General features: G+C 37.5%; 1 protein-coding gene across 7 annotated transcripts in view; it reads right to left on the bottom strand.

The window, feature by feature from the left end:
- LOC142870624 (teneurin-4-like) overlaps positions 1 to 12663 on the bottom strand; it is a 2325019-nt gene that overhangs the window by 1980503 nt on the left and 331853 nt on the right. For all 7 annotated transcript variants that reach the window (XM_076002352.1, XM_076002347.1, XM_076002349.1 and 4 more), the window contains one exon: positions 2123 to 2166. The gene's annotated coding sequence lies outside the window, so the exon portion shown is untranslated. The remainder of the gene's footprint in view (positions 1 to 2122; positions 2167 to 12663) is intronic.

Consider the following 12663-nt stretch of genomic DNA (forward strand, 5'->3'; position numbering starts at 1 on the left):
AGATATGTGGTGGCATTAGATTCTCATGGGATCCAGAACTCTACTTTAAACTGTGCATGTGAGGGATGTAGGCTGTGAGCTCCTTATGAGAATGTAATGCCTGATGATAGGTGATGCTAGTGCTGGGGAGAGGCTGCAAATATAGATTATCATTAGCAGACAGGGTTGACTGTACAATAAATGTAATGCACTTAAATCATCCCGAAACCATTCCCCCAACCCTGTCTGTGGAAAAACTGAAAACTGTCTTTCATGAAACCGGTCCCTTGTGCCAAAAAGGTTGGAGACTCTGCTTTAGAGCACTGTTCCGCAGTTTCATATCTTATGGCTCTAATATGACTACCGATCAGCATCCATTTAAGGTAACAAACAGATACGTCAAATATTTTCAAGAAAGGTGCTTTAACATGTGTTACTATTTTTTAAATAACAGTAATATTAAAATAGACCAAACAAATATATATATAATCAGACACCCTAACTTTCTACTTTTTAGATAATGTATTCACATAAAAATACTCCTGTTTGTAGATAATTACTTAGCCTTTCATTTTGCAACTCATATATTTTCTATTCATTGATTTCATTTCATTTCTTTTCTCTTTTATTCATCCTGACTTTTCTAGGTTTTCATGGGCCATTTTAAAAGCTCATAACCCCTCTATTTCACTCTGTTCTCAACTGACACTTAGAATTTGGTTTACAATTGCTTCACATTATCATATTTGCCTGTGTTGATGTCAGCACTGTGTCACAAACAGACGGAATATTTAAAAGAGAAATGCTATAGGAACAAGTCACCATTGTTATAAAATGGTAACAAACATATAAGGTAGTATATAGTAAGTGTTACATATTTGATTTCAACTACTCAGACTATTTTCTCTTCTATTCTGAAAGGAGATGATTAAAAATATATTACTGAGATGTCTCTCTGAAAGGAAAATATCAGATATAGACATTCATATAAATTACATTTTCTGAATCATAATCTTTAAAATTCCATGTAATTACATTTCTAGTGACACTCCCAAGATATCAGGCATTATTCAATGAAGCACCTGATTATTTAATGAAGAGTTACAAACACCAATACCTATTGAACAACCCACCTGATGTTATTCTTTCACTTAAGTAAAGAATACAATCCTTACTTGATTGTATACTTTGATTCTCACCTATGTTATGTAGATACATACGACCTTCCACAGAATATCTAAATTATTTATTAGGAAAGAATCTAGATACCACTAGGTTTATGTTAAAACACAGGATTTTGCAATTATGATTAGTTCAGCTTTAATAATACATAAACAACAATAGAAAATACCATTTGCCATTAAAATTATCAAATTAACTCTCAAAAACACATATTTTGAAATTAATTCCCAGATATAACTCACAGATTCTACTAACTTTGACAATTACTTGAAGAAAAAAATGTATGAGAAAACATAATTGATGTGTAGGTAATTTTTAAATTTGCATGCTACAATTTTGGTAAACCTAATGTTATCTGATGAGAATTTACTATTTTGGTGCATAAAGGAAACTAAAGACTTTATCCTTAAAGTTCTGGAACAAGAGTGAATCATTCATTTGCATATTTCTAAGCCATATATGAGAAGGATGAATTTCAGAGATGTTCCATAGAGTACTAAGAAATTTAAAGAACATAAAATCTAAGCCAATTACATTGTTTGTAGAAATTAATGATCCATAGTTCCTCCCAAATTTGTTTCCCTGTTTTTCTTCTTTCCCTTTATCCATATGAACCCTTGTTTTCCTTTGAAAAATATAATTCATAACCGACACAAATATTGAAGGTTATCCAACTAATTTAATTCAATTACCTTTTGTTACTCTGCAAATTGAACTGTATAATCTTTTAGTGTTCAGTGAGGATATATACATATATATGTATATATGTATATATATATATATATATATATATATAATAAACTATTTATCTCAGTGCTTTATCTGCAAGAGGACAATGGAATATCCTAATACCTATAAGTCACAGTTCTTAGTTTCTAGCTTTGAGAACTAGGGTGTCAAATAACCATGCAATATCTGCTTTTAAAAAATGTATTATTTTTAAAAATGCGGTGTCACTTACCAGTCAGTTTACATCTTAACACCCATCTTGATACAAAATTGACACTGAAAGAATAAAAAAAAAGAATTAATATTTAAAAGTAAAAATATAAAAACTGAATATTTAATAGTAAACTTAGAAATCATGTTGTTAGAGCTACGTTAACACAGCTATGATTTAAATACATGGTATTTAGACAAAATGCATTTCAATAACACTAATGACCAAGATTCTCCACAGATAGGCAAATCTGTGCATACAGAGCTTAAAAATTTAAGGCAAGGAAGTAAAGTGTTTAAAAGTATCAACTAGGGTTAAAATGCATTAGGGATATAACAACAGTTCCAACTAGAGTCTATGATTACTTAGTTGTCTAACCAGATATGATACAAATTCATTGTAGCCCTTTGTCCTAACATGGGATTGTTCAAACTTCTCTAAAGGGGCAGACAGTAAATATTTTAGAATTTACAGGCATTCAGTCTCTTTGCCAACTACTCAACTCTGTTGTACTATGTAAATAAATGGGTATGTCTGTGTTCCAATTAAACTTTATTGTTGAAAACAACAAAATGGAACAGTAAATAACAAATTTCATATTTTTAGAAGAATGAAGATAATTGTTAATTTCTATTTATGCTTTTAAAAATAACTTTATTAAGTGATAGCAAGTTTTGTAGAACCTAACTTTTGCATATAGATCAAGAATTTTAGTACTAAATGAAGAACATATTGGAATTATATAGAAAACACTCATCACACCAGTTTTATAATCTTTGGGAAATTAATTGAAAAAATAAGCATAAAAGTAAAAAAAAAAAACTTGAGTCTTGTGGCTTAGACTATGCAGCCATCAGTATATTAAGATGATTATTCCAATAATTTTAAAGCATCTGAATGCCTGCATTAAAGAACTTTCTGTTCGAAAAAATGAGTCTAGAAAGTGCTCAGAGCAAGGGTCTGATGTCACGCTGGAAGGCAGCAGGAGGAGCGCCTTCCAACACTTTCATTATGTGATCATTAGTTAACCAATATGTAATGCTGCTGGAAACAAAGGGACAGACTGAGTTGACAATAAGCTTAGCTATTTGGAGAAATATTAATTTTACTCATTTTGGCAATGTGAGTTTGAGTCAAAACTGAGAAATAGGGATTATGCAGAAGACAAACAATTACATTTGTATGTGACAGAAGAGGTTAGTAATAAGAATTCTTGGCATTATTTCACAGTTATAGCTGATATTTATTCATTTTGAGTCTCTGAAAGTGACTGTGGTAGAATACAAAGTGCTTTTTCAATATTTAGTGAGCAAGCACCTTTCCACAGGCCCAAATTCTCACACACCCATTTACTCTCCAAGCTTGAAATTTTCCATTTTAAATGGCTGGCTTGTCCTAGAAACTACTTTACCTTTATACTCAAAGGATGACTCAGCTCAAAAGCAAGAAGGTATTAAGGAATCATCTTTAACAAACATAAAAAAATTGGATTTCTTGTTTTCCTTTTTTATATAACTCCCTGTTATCTCTCATTCCCACCTATAATTCCCATAGAGGAATGACAGCAAGCGAACACAGACTTTCTTTGCCACTTATCTGCCTAATAGCCAATTTAGCCCCAAGGTGACTGTTAGCAATGAGAGAAGTAATTGTGTCACATGCTTGAAATGAAGAAAATAACTGACTGCAGGTAGATGGTGGCAGAATAAAGGCTTATTTTGAATGACAATTTTACATTTTAAGAAAAGCTATAAATGGATCCAGAAAATGCAACTGGAATCCATGTGGTCAGAAACTCTACACTGTGCCTCTTCTGGTGCATCCCTGGTTCTTGGCTGCACTCCAGAGGCCAGATGTTGAAACTCCCATTAACCAGGGAACCGTCAAAAATGAAGTTTGCTTCAGAAGACCTTGACAGTCTACTCAACACTTTGGAGAAAACTGAGGCTCTTTTGTTGTTGTTGTTTTCTTTTTTCTTTTTTTATTTTTCCCCTGTATAAAAAGAGGTTTATTTAGATGTTGGAATCACCTAATGACTGAACAGGATTGGACGTTAACCAACCTGGGCTTCAGCTTTGAGCCACAGAGCAAGTGCTGCTGAGCTCTCAGTGGGCTTCCACAGCCCAGCCAATTTGCTGGTTGGCCATTATGCTTCCAAACATTTTGCCAATGGACAGCCATGACTGCAGTTTTCAGAAGACACGCTCTGGCCCCTGGGAACTGGGGGTAGGAGAAGGGGGGCTTTGTGCAAAAAGTGCTCTCTTCCAACGGAGACTTTTGGGCATTTTAGTGATTCTCAGGGAGGGCAACTACTGCCTTCCTCAGGCTTGAACTACAGGTACAACAGAACATTTTCACCAGAAATCTACCAAAAAGCATCAGTCTCAAAGTCTCTTTGAACCTGGCTGTGATGGTAAGAACCAAATGTATGCTAATCTAAAACTTGTAATCAGGTGGGGCGTGGTGGCTCAGGTTTGTATCCTAGCACTCTGGAAGGCCAAGGCGGACAGATAGTTTGAGCTCAGCAGTTCGAGACCAACCTGAGCAAGAGCTAGACTCCGTCTCTAAAAAAAATAAAATAAAATAAATAAATAAATAAAACTTGCAATCAGACCATAGAAAATTGTAGTTAGGAATGCCCTACAAAAGCAAATGACAATGTTTTCCAAAAATATTTCTTACAGCATTTTACATAATTTACAGGGAGCTACAAAAATCATATTTACCAGGACACATCTGTTAAATAAATAAAAGCATTATTTCATGTTAGTGTAGGTATAGACAGGGCTATATATAACGGGCTCCTGTTTTCTCTCCCTTAACTCACAGAAACAGGCACATATATATCACTTTCCACAAACGCGATGAAAACCAGGAAGTGTACTCACAACTCCAGAGCTTCGCCCTTCACTACTGAGTGGCCACCACCCTCCAACATGAAGGTGTCCGTGAAGTCCCTGGCGTCCTTGCCCAGGGCCTCCTAGTCCTGGTAGTTCCTGACGCTGATTCTTCGTCTGACCCTCAGTCCTCTATACCGCAGGTCTAAAAGTTTTCCCCTGAGCCCGTGTTCCTCCTGATTTGGGGCTCCAAAATAAGCCCCACCTGCGCCCTCCTACGTGGCCAGGATCCACAGTCCCTCTTCCACAGCAGGTAGGTGTGGGCTTCTGAACACCTGCTGGCCCGGCCTGGGCCTCCCTGAGGACAGAGAAGGATGGGCCCTGCGGAGGCCTCACAGGTGGGACTGAAGAGGCTGCCTGCCCGCCCCGCGCCCGAGACACTCTTTCTGTGGTGGAAGAGCTGCGTGCACAGCAGCAAGGAGAAGCCTGTAAAGGGCAGGCTGGGCAGGCCCCTGGCCTGGCTCCCAGGTCCCTTCTCTCTCTCTCCCCTCTGGCGCCTCTCCGCACCTGTCTCTTTCTTCCGGTTGCGCGCGCATGTGCTGGGCAGCCTCCCCTGGTGGGCGAAGTCGCTCCAAAGGAGGGAGGGTTAGGTCAGCCTGGGGCCGAGTGTCCCTCACTGTCAGGAAACTCCAGCTCCCATATCTCGCTTGAAAGGTCCCCCTGGGGCCTCCTGCCTCGGTGCCCGCTTTGGCACAGCTGGGCGGCTGACCAAAAGCACTTTCTGTGGCGGCAGTCGCGGCCCCTCACGGGTGTGAAGGTAAACGTTCTTTGTGCAGGTAAACGTTTCTCCTTCTCCCTAGAGACCCCTTGGCAGAGACATTCCCACTGGTGGGCCTGGGCGGCACCAGGTCGCATCTGGCCAGAGCAGCAGGGCCCTTCCAGCCGGGGCTGAAGAGACTGGAAGCGCTCTGGCTCTCTCCGCGCGCTCAGTCCCTGGGCCCTGGGCCCTCTGGCTCCGGGTTCGCAAGCCGGCTGTGGGGCAGCTCTTTCCTAGTGGCCCCTCGGGTCTGACTGGGCCTGCCACGCCGAGTTGGGTGGGGTCCTATACTTAAATTTCTGAACTGCTCACTGACTTTTTGGCCTTTTCTGTCAAAAACTTCCTAATCTCCAGTTCAATGCTATAGTCGCTGTGCCCGAAACTGCTGTATTCAGACAGGGAGCTGGGGCTTGGAGCTGGACCCTCTTATCACTGGGGAACAGATTTCCTTCGAGGCTTTTCTTCCTAACTGGAAGGCCGGGGCCACACGCTGGTCCCCAGCGCCCTCCCCCTTGGTTCTTAAACATTAATTTGCTCAACGTCAGGAAGTGATTTGCAGATATTGGATTCTTCACAAAAGCACAGTAGTCTTTTACCAAGGTTTATACATTTTCCACTATTACTTCAGTGGACCATTCATTGGTTCAGCAGACATTTGTGTCTTTATGTCTTAGACACACCTCTGATTGAGGATACAACAGTGAATAACACGGACCAAGGAATCTGTCTTTGTGAATTTATGTTCTAAACAATAATGGTAACAAATCATCACATTGCATAATATTACAAATGTTAGGTAGAAAAGAAGAAAAAGAGTAAAGGGATTGTGAGATACAGGGTAAGAGTTAACATTGAGCCCAGGGGAGGTAGTTTGCAATTTTAAGTGGGTGTTCAAGGTAGGCTCATTAACATTTGAAAGAGCAAACTGAGGTAGCTAGGTACTATTTCTATGAAGAATGATCCAGAGATAGAACTCTAGTACAAGGACCAGGCCATAACTTTAAAGCTGAAGCCTGCCTGACTTTTCTGAGGACTAGCAAGTTGGCGGATGTGGCTGGAGCAGAGTGGATAAGGCCAGAGTGGTAGGAGACAGAGCCAAATAAGGCAAGAAGAGGAAAGGCAAGCCTGGGTTTGATTTCTGACCCTACTGTATACTGGGAATAGACAAAATAGTGCTGTGGTGAAGAGCTCAAGTCTGGAGTCTTATGATACTTCCTGTAAAGTATATTTCCCTTACTGAGTACCTTTGAGTAATTTTTTTGACCCTCCAATCTCAGTATCTTTATTTGTGTAATTGGTGTAATAAACATAATTACCAGAAAGGGATAAAGAGGTGGGTGAGGGAGAAAGAGAGAAGGTATTATTAATACATGTGTTAAGACATATTAAGGAGTATTAGCTCAGTGTCAAGCATATAGCTGGTGTGGTAGATTGAATTAATGGTTCCAACTCTTTCTCCCACTCTTTGCAGTTGCTCCTTCCAAAGAGGAAGAAAACATCCCCCACTCCTTGACTTTGGCTGAGCTCTGTGACTTACTCTGGCCCATGGAATAAGGTGGAAGTGACAGTGTGACAACCCGAGCATAGTCCTTAAAAGGCTGTATTTCTACACTTCCTTTTGCACCTCTGCTCTAACCCAAGTTTTCCCAGAGGTCTGAGAAAAATGAGTCATGTGGAGCAGACCTACCTTAACCAACTCTAAACCTGCATCAAGGAGAGCAGCCCCTGCAACCTCACCGTGAGTAAAGCCCAGCTGCCTCACCAAGACCAGAGGAAACAACCAACCTGAAGACACACAAGTAAGAACAAATGGTTGTTTTCACTACTACATTTAGAGACACTTTATTGCATATCACTGTCTCAGTGATTCATAGGAATTAAATACATCCTAGTCTGTTTCTTTATGACTTTGATTGAAAGAAAACCACTCCCTCTCCCCCCAAAAAAATTCTGTCTGCTGATTGAATAACCTCCATTTGCTTTATAGATTTTAATGTTGAAAGTAGATTGAGAATTTAATCACAGGTCAAATTCTTCAACACAACCCAATATTTTTACCTTGAGCCATCTTGTGAGCCAATTTACTCCTCTCTCTTTAGGTCACAGAGTGCCTTAGAGAGTTAAGGTAGGTGCTAGAAAGCTTCAAATTGGGATCACAAGCCAGACTCAGTGAGTTTGAGTGATATCCTTGACTATTATCAAAGAACTCTCTTAATCATTGTAAATACAATGGGGAAATGAGCTGTTTTAATCCAATTTTTTCCAAATGAAATATGTCTAAAGGAAACAAGAAAACATTCTATGGTCGGGGTTACATTGCTGTCACTGAGTCTATCACTATATTTAAAATAACTTAAATAAGATATATGTGTATATTCTATCTTCATTATTTGGGAATTATAAATTTTTGAATTTGGATATTGGCTAAAAATTTATCTGTAGCCCCAAAATCAATACTTGTGGCACTTTCCAGGTCATATGTGCAAAGTGCCAAAAATTTTAATTTTAGTTGCCCAACAGGTATGTTTCCACTGAGGTCAAACAAGGCAATGCTTTTGCCTTCTTGATTCAACTCTCATACTGGAAACAAGTATCCTTTCATGGGCTATTTAGTCCCACCTTTTCTCCCTTTTTGTGTATGTGTTTTTGTTGTTGTTGTTGCTGTTTCCAGTGATAACACTGTTTAAAATGGTTCCCAATAGTACTGATGTGTTTTATAGTGATCTTAAGCCAAGGAATCTGTGATGTGCCCCAGGAAGAAATTATATATGTTAGATGAGCTTCCTTCACATACTAATCATAGTGCTGGTTGTTCTGAGTTCGATGTTAGTGAATCAATGATATATATATTTCAAATAAGTTATCCTCACACATGAAAGAAAATATATGATCAGTTGACAATAGTGTTGTGATCTGGGGCTTGCAGGAATATAACCTGGTATTTCCCCTAGAAGCAATGGTTCAATATCTGTTAATTCAGTGTTCATGATAACTTCGTAGAACATACTACCTCAAATAGTGAGACTTGACTGTGGATATGTGTGTGTATATTTGTGTGTGTATAAACATATACGTGCAGGTATATTATCTTTCATATATATCATACATCTTTTTTAGAATAACACTTTAGCTATATTTCCTATTAGTCCACATCACCAAGCAATTCATTGCAGAAAGAAGCCACTGCTTTCTCTAAGAAAAGCCTGTGATCTTCCACTAGAAGATGTTAATAGACAGTTTTATTAACTGTATTAGTCATTCACAAACATTGGTACTTACTGGGCATTTCCGGTCTTCATTTGTTTATACTTCCTCTGTTGTAACACTTAAATGAGTTAGATTGTTTCCATGAAATTCAGTGGGAGGAAACAACTGAATGAATAGTTGCTCCAGACTGACTTATAAAGAAGCCTTTTAAAAAGAACATTTTAAGTCAGCAAAACGCCTTGTTAAAATGAGGATTATGGAAAGATTTAAGGAGAAGTATGAGGAGCAATTGTCTAGACCTAAAATGCCACTATGTCGCTGAATCCCCCTTTCTTTTTGGGACTCACAAGATCTTCTTCTTACCACATTATTGCACTTAAACTCCATTGTAATGATCATTTTATTTTTCCTTGCCTTTGATCTATTTTCAACCCCTAGCCCAGTGTCGGGCATGTAAGTAGTTCCCTGAGTGAACTGAGTGAACGACAATTATGAAACATTTAAGTGTCACTATACCACACTGGGTCTTTCAAGTACATTTTATATAATGTATATGTGTTCATAATTTGTAATATTAAAATGTAATGTTTATCTCAGTATAAACTACCTCAAAACAAATATTTTAATTCCCATTCCCTAAGGATTTGTTTTTAAATTTTCTAATCTTCACTTCATGTTAAACCAAGCCCAGTGCAGTACAAAAAGTGTGGACTTTGGTTAAATAGGGATTTCCATTTTGGCTCTATCACTTACTAATTACAAAACATCCAAAAACTTATAAAACTTTTTAAATCTGCAGTTTCTTTGAATATTAAGTGTGTAGTAGTATAACACCCATCTTGATATCATTATAAGGATTTTACAAGATCTTATATGTAAAAATGCCTGGCATATAGCATCCACTTTATACACGTAAGTTTTCATTCTTTCAAGATCGTACTTATGGGCATATCTTGAAATAGTTCAACAATAAATTTACATTTCATAGAGGTTATCAGTCTTGTTTTTAATTTTCAGAAGTGTAGGAATCTGGATACAGCTGGAGGGCTGCAAGTTATCAAAAAGTCTCTGCTATAGGCACTAATTTTAATGTTAATTAACTCTATCTGGAAGGAAAAGCAGGTGTTGAAATTGATCACTTAAGTACAGAAAGCAAAGGCTGTTTACTAAACTCTCCCTAAATTAATTTGGCTGAACTTGTGGTTAAATTGCTTTCAAGCCACTTTTCTATAAATGTCTTAACACCAAATGCTGAAATTGGAAAAAGAAGTAGACCAAGCAGATTTTAATGAAATGTAACAAATTGGACTGAAAGGTCACCTAACAATAAAAAATTACATTTTAAAATGAAAAAATGCAATAGTCAGTTTTGCTTCAATAGCAGGTGCAATTTGAGCAAAAAACATAAGGTGTTTCCTACATGTGGTCCACAGATCATCCACCTCAAATTAACATGGGTTACACTAGAACAGGTAGATTTCTGGGCTCTTTGCCAAACCTATTGAGTCAAATTTGTCGGGTAGGCCTAGGAATCTGCATTTAATGACTCCCCAGATGATTTTCATTCTTCCTAAGACTTAATCATTGTTCTAAGGTCAGAAAAACACTATATCACACTGATAGTGACAGAAGGTCCTGGAATGATGACAAATAAGAATAATGGTATTCTCAGAAGGTAAAATCTAACAGAAGCTTAGAGAATCTGCATGCCAAAATCAAAACTATATATACCATTTAAGAAAATATCGATAACAGTGGTAGCATTCACTTATTTGCTTTGCCTTCTGTCATTTTCTTACTCCTCAGTAAAAAGCCCATAATCCTTATATTTATCTTCAAGACCCTCCATACTCTGAATCTATTGTCCGTTCTGCTTCAAAGAGTGGTCCCAAACCAGCAGCCTCCGCTGCATCTAGGCTAACAGAATCAGAAACTTTGGGTGGTGAAGCCCAGCAATGGGTGTCTGAGCAATGTCTCCAGGGAACTCTGATGCACCCTAAAATTTGAGAACCACTGTGTGTCCTTCATGCTTCAGCAGATTTTAACTGGAACTGCTGTGAACATGGCATGAGGAAGAGACTACAATGTAAAAAAAATCATAATTGGGTCTCTTGTTTCCCTGTCAGATAGAAAAGGGATTGTCAAAGCCTGCTAGTGTCTCTAACCATGAAATAAAGAAATTATTGAATATTTACTACATGTCACTGCTCTTTTTAGTGCTTTACATTTATTGCCCAGTTGATCCTCATGCAACCTAATTATATGAGTTTGAATATTATCAATTTCATTACACAATGAAACTGAGACACAGAGATATTAAGTGACAATCCCAAAGTCACATAGCTGCTAAGCAAAGGGATAGAACCAGGAATTAAACTGGGACAGTTTGTCTCTAGAGCAAATTTTATTTTTCTCTTTGATTTTTTTTTTGCCACTTTACACATGCTCCCAGGAAATATTACCAACTCTCCAACACCACTTGAAGAATTCTTAGCCTTAATTGAGAGAGGCAATGATCAAACTTAGGAAATGAATAGAATTAACTAGCTCAGAATATTTCCAAGGTCATATTCTGCCAGGTGGATGACTTTTTTCCAACATTCCTCCTTTTTTATCACCTCAAAGACTGCTTATCCTCAGGTTTCCACTAAAAGATCATTTCATTAGAAAAACCTTTCAGCTGTGTGAACATGAAGCAAAAAACTATGTATCAGATCCCAGATTTCCTCATTTATAGACTGAAGAAAACAGTATTATTTAACCATAGGAAAATAGTATGAAATTAAGGAATATTTGTGAAAGTGCATTTTAAGTTTTAAAACATTAATTATGTCCTTGTAATTTGTCATACTATTTTTCACACACAGGATTTTAAGTGCTTATTGATTGGACAGTATCTACTTTAACTTTTATACAATAATTAGCACTATCTTTATAAACCGTTTACAAAAGTGCTTTCGTGTTAGCAATTCATTTATCAAACCTCAACCTTTACCCTCCATCCCACAGTAAGATGATGTTTTTCACACTTTCTGTACCAAAAGATTACCCTGACATGCTTTTGAGAAAGTTATATTCTTTGGTGTCTTTCTGGAAATTCTAATTATTTAGGTCTGGGATGGGGCCCAGATATTTTATGTTTTAAGAAATATCCCAAGTGATTATTGTGATGAACAGACAGACTATGGTAAATACTACAGTAAATTCTACAATTTTCTGGGTATTTAAAAATATATATAAAAAAAAAAGTCCTCACATTTATATCTAATAATGGCATAAGCATTATTTTTGGATATAGATCTGCTCATTTGTTCATATACAATGATGCCCTACATAAAGATGTTTCCTTCAGAGACAGACTACATATATGATGGTGGGCCCATAAGATTATAATACTGTATTTTTACTGTACCTTTTCTGTTTAGATGGGTTTAGACACCCAAATACTTTCCATTGTGTTACAGTTTTCTACAGTATTCACTACAGTAACATGCTGTATAGGCTTATATCCCAGGAGCAAAACACTGCACCATATAGCCTAGGTGAGTAGCAGGCCGTGCCATCTAGGTTTGCATAAGTGCACTTTGATGTTTGTGCAATGATGAAATTGCCTAAGGAGGCATTTCTCAGAAAGTAACCGAATCACCAAGCAATGCATGACTGTGTTTACCAAATATTTATAGTTAAATATGTACTGGGTT

This window comes from Microcebus murinus, chromosome 4 (genome assembly GCF_040939455.1).
Source record: "Microcebus murinus isolate Inina chromosome 4, M.murinus_Inina_mat1.0, whole genome shotgun sequence".
Taxonomy (NCBI): Eukaryota; Metazoa; Chordata; class Mammalia; order Primates; family Cheirogaleidae; genus Microcebus; species Microcebus murinus.